The following is a 6,382-nucleotide window of genomic DNA, read 5'->3' as shown; positions in this document are numbered from 1 at the left end:
ATAAACATGCATGCGTGTGTGTGTGCGTGGGTGTGTATACATGCATGCATGCGTGTGTGTATATCTACACATGCGTGTGTTGGTGTGTGTGCATATCTACATGCATGCATGTATGTGTATATACTGTAGAAATGCATGCCTGTGTATATATGTGTGTGTGTGTATGTAAATAATGAACATAACATGGATGCTTCAAAGAACAGTCTCAAAGAACACAGGACCAGCCATCACACGGTTGTTTTACATTGTTTATTTGTTAATTTAGTTCAAAACACGCAATTTTTACCCATATTATCCTTTTAAGTTTTTATTTTTCTGTAACAGTTATTACTCCGATTTTTTTTCCTTCTCAAACGCTTCGACTAGAGCGAAGCTACGAGTCCCTCACAGGCTCTCCAGCTCCTGCAGAGGGAGGGGGGAAAAGAGGCTCTCAGAACAGACGCTGTGGGGGCCCTGTGTGGGGGGGGCCCATGTGGGGGCCGCCCATGTGGGGGCCGCGTGCACACACACACACGTACACACATACACACGTTAAAAACACTCGCCCTGTGATGTGAGGTCCCTCAGGTCAAGTGGGTTTGAATGTGTGCAACGTGTTTGTTTTGTTGCTCTGTGTGGGTGTGTCTATGGGGTTGTGTGTTTGTTTGTGTGTGTGAGTGTGTAGGTTTGGCTGTGTGTATAGGTTTGAAGTGCAACAGGCAGAGTCCATGCACCCCTCCGTTCACAGGCCCCGTGGACCAGCCCATAGAGCCAGATTGTCATATACCTCTTGATTTCGTCTTTGGTTTCCATCAGCAAGCACTCTACCAAGGCACACTGAACCTCTTTGGCGCGTGCCTGCGTGTGTGTACCGTGTGGCTGTCCGTACTGGCATGTCTGTCTGTGCAATATAAGCCACCATCTTTGTCAGACGACGTTGTAAACTAAAGTATACAATGTGAGGGTCTTTGCATTGATTGTGGCCCTTCCTTGGCCCTGGGGGACAAAGACGCTCGGACATTGCAACGTAATGATGGAGCGAGGGGGGGCGGGCATGCGGGGGGGGGGGGGGGGGGGGGGGGCGTCAGTGGCAGTATGGTGCGCGTCATAAAGCTGGATAAGACTTTATCGGTGAGATGTAGAGCTTCCCAAGGATGTCTCCAGAGACTGGAGACTCTAGTGTACCCGGGAGGGAAGGACTACTCTGGGATCGGGGTGGGGGCGGGGGGGGGGTTATGGACGTGGGAGAGCTATGGATGAATCGGAGAGAGAGGGAGGGAGGGGGGGGGGGCAGGTTTGAAATCAGAATGGTACACTCAGACCCCAACAGCAACGATTAAGATTGGGGGGTCCGGTGTTTGCATAGTTCTCTGTGCAAAAATCAACCGGTCGCGGAGTCACTTTAATTCTCCGCGGCTGGATTACATCGTCATCAGATCAGCAGGAGACTGGTGGTGGTTGATGGGTAACGGAGTTCTTTTTGGTTCTGTTTTGGCAGGGGGCAGGGGGGGGGGGGGGGGGGGGGGGGGGGGGGGGGGGTGGGGGGGGCGACTCCGGCGTGTACTCGTGCGCCACTGATTGCTGTGTCCTCGTGACACCGTGTGGCGGGGAGCGCGCCGGAGTCGGCGTGGCTTCGACTCGGGGGACGTTGAACGCGGGGTTCTACGAAATGTAAAGTTTGCACATTTTCCTTGACATTTTCCTGAATGTTGGATGTTGGACGGTGAACTGTTGGACTGTGGCCGTTGGAGACGGTGTGAGTGTTGTGAATGCGCGTGTGTGTATATGTTAACGTAGAGGGCAGCGGTCTAACGTCACGCATCATTACAGTGTGAATCAGTTGAGATTCAGTCCGGTTGTGATATGCTGATGGAAATGGGGGGGGGGGTAGACTGAGGTGAGGGGGAGGCAGAGGGAGGGAGGGGGAGTGGTGGACAGCTTGTTGGGGGGGCAGTTTCTTTGGCAGTCGGGGGGCTACAGCTCCACTCAGAGAACCTCTTTTCCCGTGTTTTTCCTTTTCCTTTTTTTGATCTACTTTCAATCCTTCCTCCTCCTCCTCCTCCCTCCTGGCCTGTCCGCTCTCTCTACCTTTTCTTGTTTTGAAACTGATTGTCTTCTACTATCACAAAGACACTTGGTTCTGATTGATTAACAGGTATCGGAGGAGGGAGAGCACAGTGTGACTGGGGGTGTCTACGTCAGACCCATTGGCGACCTTCTGTCCGACAGGGAAATGACTCACACACACATGCTGTTTGACAGTAGATGCCGAGGACATTTCTGGTGGGAGGGGTCAGTTGCCACGAAGCACTGTGGTTGGTCAGCTGTCAGGTAATAAGAAAAGTTTTTTTCCGATTCATTTTTTTTTTTGGCATGACAGGTATTGCAACCCAAAGTAATGAAAATCCGAAATAAAATAAAAAATACATTTTGTTTACCACACATCGATACAAATGATCACACATACACAGTTTGAAGAAAAAGAGAAATCATATTGACAAACATACAGGAACAGGTAGGGTTTCCCGGGAGGCCTGTGTGTGTGTGTCCCTCTGATTAACTCCAAGTAAACAACCTGTCCTTGGAAAAGCAAGACACACGTTTCAGGACCTCAGCCGAGACCCACGCTGGGGAATGGAGATTGAATGCTATCGATTGGAGGAGCGGAGTTTGACCTCCCCCAGTACACGCCGCCCCCTACTGTCGGGATTTATATACATCAAAGAAACGCGGGGAAAGGGAGAGGGTTGCAACAACACATGCACACAACCGGTGACTCCAACAGCGACGAAAAATGTCTAAAAACAAGGACCCCTCCGACTACTAAACCCCAAATCCAAAAAACTCGTTTTTGCAATAACAAAAATATCCCCCATCCCATCTCTCCCCCACACCCAGGTCTGTCCGTTCGCCTCCTCGCCCCCACAAAATCACAGGTCATCCCTGTTGGTTTCTATACAGTTATACAATATCCATGCAGAAAAGAAAAAGCCGCACCCCCTGTCCAATAGGAGGTGCTGGTTTTTAATATTCTAAGAACATCAGTAGCACTTGAACACACCCAGGAACCTTCAAAAGTAACGGTGAAATCTGTATTATTAGTATTTTTTTTTTGAGAAAAGACAACTTAAGCTAACAATGAGTAAACGATTATTCATTCTTTGGTCTATTTTTTTTTGGGGTTAAGAGTTCATAATCCAAATCAGATTCTCCTTTACATTTCTTTTTTTTGGTGATTTTCTTTCTCTAGTTAGTATACCCGTCTCTGAGAGAGATTTGACCCCATAATGGGCCCCAGAGACTCTTCTCTCCACATTCTAGCCATTTTTGTCTGTCTCGTATTTTCTCATGTTCGCCTCCACGGAAACATTCACAATGTCTTTCCTTTATGAAAACACTTAAGTACATGCCGTAGCAAAAAAAACGGCAAAAACGTAGGCCTACGAGAAACGAAAAGAGAGCAAACAAAAATTTTAAATTAAAAGTTAACAGTATAAAGCTTCAAGTCACAAGTTCCAAAACTAACTATCATAGTATCATAGTTTCATAATCATTGTTATCATTAGCAGTATTATTTTAAGTTAAATTACATAAACTTTACACGAAAGGTTTGAGGTATTTCAGAATGAATTGTCGACACACTCCTACCGAGTCTTGCCGCCAGCCCGGGGGGAGAAGACAGGGAGATACTGGGGGGGGGGGGGGGCTTCAGGAGGAAGAGGGGGGGGGTTTGTGTCTGAATTGTCAATGAGGATCCACACTCTAATAGGGCAGCCTCTGTGCTTGCACATAGTGGGATAGAGGAAGGGGAGGTCGGGGTCAGTGGCACTACAATATCACCACCACCGTCCGACCCGCGGCCGCGTCAAACCTCCGCCATTTTAGCCCCTCTCTGTCTCTGTTACATAAAAATATCTGGTGGGAGGGGCGTAAAGCGGGCCGGAAGTTCACAGCGCCGCGTCTAGAGCGCTGATAGGCCGAGGACTGGGAGCTGCCGCGGTTGAACAGGCCAGTAACAAAGACACTTACAGATTAAAGAGTTAACATAGTATGTTGTTTCAAATAAATAGTGTATAGAAAATGCTTTATAGACTTTCTACATGATAAAGTGCTTGTATTCTAGTGTTACAAGATGGAAAGTCAATATATGAGAAAAATGCTGACACAGCCCCCACTCTTTGGCCCCCGCCCTCCTGTCCATCCAATTACGAGCGCATTGTCTGCATGCGGGTGCATGTTTGTGCGCACGTCTCACACGCATGCTTGTGTGTGTTAATGTGTGTGTGTGTGTGTGTGTGTGTGTGTGCCAAGTGCAGTCCGCCCCGTGGTTGAAGGGAAAAGGCACTCAACTCTTTTTGCAAGGCCGCCACCCCCTCGCGGGAAGGCCTGACTGCACCGTCAATACAATTGTATTTGGATTCGGGTGCTTGTGTGTTTGTGTGTGTGGGGGTGTGTGTGTGTGTGTGTGTGTGTGTGTGTGTGTGTGTGTGTGTGTGTGTGTGCAGGTGTGCGTGTCTGTAATTGGACAGAGAGGGGCGAGGCTCTTCATTGGTGCGTATCTCCCCCTAGGCAGTTTGGGACCGGTAGGCTGGGGAATCTTTGGTATTGGTGGCGGTTTCACAAACCACTCAGCTTAGTGAGGTAGCCACATTGGTTCTCACTACAAACACATGTCATTGGTCAGCCTGCAGTCCTGGTGCGGCCCAGCTATTGGCCCAGGCCCGTAGAACTCTACACAACATATCTACTTCAACCAGTCTGACCGGCTGCTTTCAGCAACGCAACGTTTCCTAGCTACGCATCCCCCCCCCCCCCCCCCCCCCCAAAACCCACATTTTGCAAATCCTCCAAAATGACCATCGCTCATCCATCTGCATTGCTAGTCGCACTACATTGTTGGAAATGCTACAGTTGCATTTAAAGACCCTTACAGAAAGCTAGACCCAAGGTTTGATCCACGAACCCCCCCCCCCCCCTCCAACAAACACACCCCTCCCCATCCCGCCCACCCCCATCAAACACAATGCACACTGAATCAACAAGAGCATTTGAAAGTCATGTATTGTCCCTCTTGTGTATAGCCCCCCCACCCCCCCCCCCCATCCCGGGTGGGGGTCCAGCATAAGGGGGGGGGGGGGGTGGACATGGGGGGTCTACAGGGTTGACTCTGAAACGCCAGAGGAGGAAACGTGTTCTGTCTGTTATTTTCCTCCTGCTCCTGCTCCCAGTTGTGTCTCCATCTTGTGAGAAGTGTCTCCTTGGAGTCCATATTCACAAAGAATGCAACAACATCAACAAGAACAGAAAAAAAAAAAAAAGATTCCTTGCAACTCTTCTTTTTTCCTTTTAAAAAGTTTGTCATTTTTTTCTTTTTTTTTCTTCTTTGATTTATCAACAAGGTGCCTTACATATGCACGACAGAGCACAATAGTAACAAGAAATAGAAACTTTGTGTCTATGGTACTAATTAAATACCCGCATCAATTGTTAGAGAGAAGAGGAGAGAAAGAAAGAAGCAAAAGTATAAAGGGGATAAAGGAGGTAGAGAACCACGGAAAGAATGAGAGGAAGGGAAGAGAGAGAAAGAGAGAGATAGAGAAAGAAAGATTAATATTTTCGGTTTCAAAATGGTTCCGTTTGCATGTCGGTGACATTCTCACTCTGTGACACATTCTTGTGGTACCTTTGCCGTTTGAGGTTTGGTTTTGTATGCCGTAAAATCTATTTCATTTGTTTTTTGTTTTACTAAAAAAGTATATTCTAATTCAGTTCAAAGTTGATTGTTGGTTGCTATGGCACAGACCGCTCATCGTCAGTATCAGTGAGCTCACCGTGGTTATGTCTGAACGTAGTGCCATATTCTCTGATTAGCATTAAGGCAGTAAGCATTGGCACTAATTCTTGTAGCATTTGACGGTTTAAAGAGTGGAGGGTTGCTAGGGAAACCCATGTGTAGGGACTATCCAGAATAACATTTTTGCTTATTTTTTTTAATCAAATTCGGACTAAAGCTGTCTTGGCAACCGATGGGTTAATGAATGGATCATGAATGAATATGGATTATGCGTTTGTGTTTCAAAGCACTAGCGCACCAAATCAATCTTTAATTATGTAAAATTAAACCTCCATGGGGCCTCGGGTATGTCTGAATCTCGGTCGGCTATTAGCCCCGCTGCCTGCTGAGTTTTTGTACTTAGTTATTTTCTGTACTTCCTCTGTTTTTTATCCACTGGTTCATTGATGACCAACCACAGCTATTCAGTGGTCGGTCAGTGTATCAGATAACATCTGGCTTTATCCCTGCCTTTTTATATGTGTGTGTGTGTGTGTGTGTGTGTGTGTGTGTGTGTGTGTGTGTGTGTGTGTGTGTGTGTGTGTGTGTGTGTGTGTGTGTGTGTGTGTG

Source organism: Gadus chalcogrammus, chromosome 12 (assembly GCF_026213295.1).
Source record: "Gadus chalcogrammus isolate NIFS_2021 chromosome 12, NIFS_Gcha_1.0, whole genome shotgun sequence".
In the NCBI taxonomy this organism is placed as follows: domain Eukaryota; kingdom Metazoa; phylum Chordata; class Actinopteri; order Gadiformes; family Gadidae; genus Gadus; species Gadus chalcogrammus.
Note: the sequence above shows the minus strand (reverse complement) of the source record.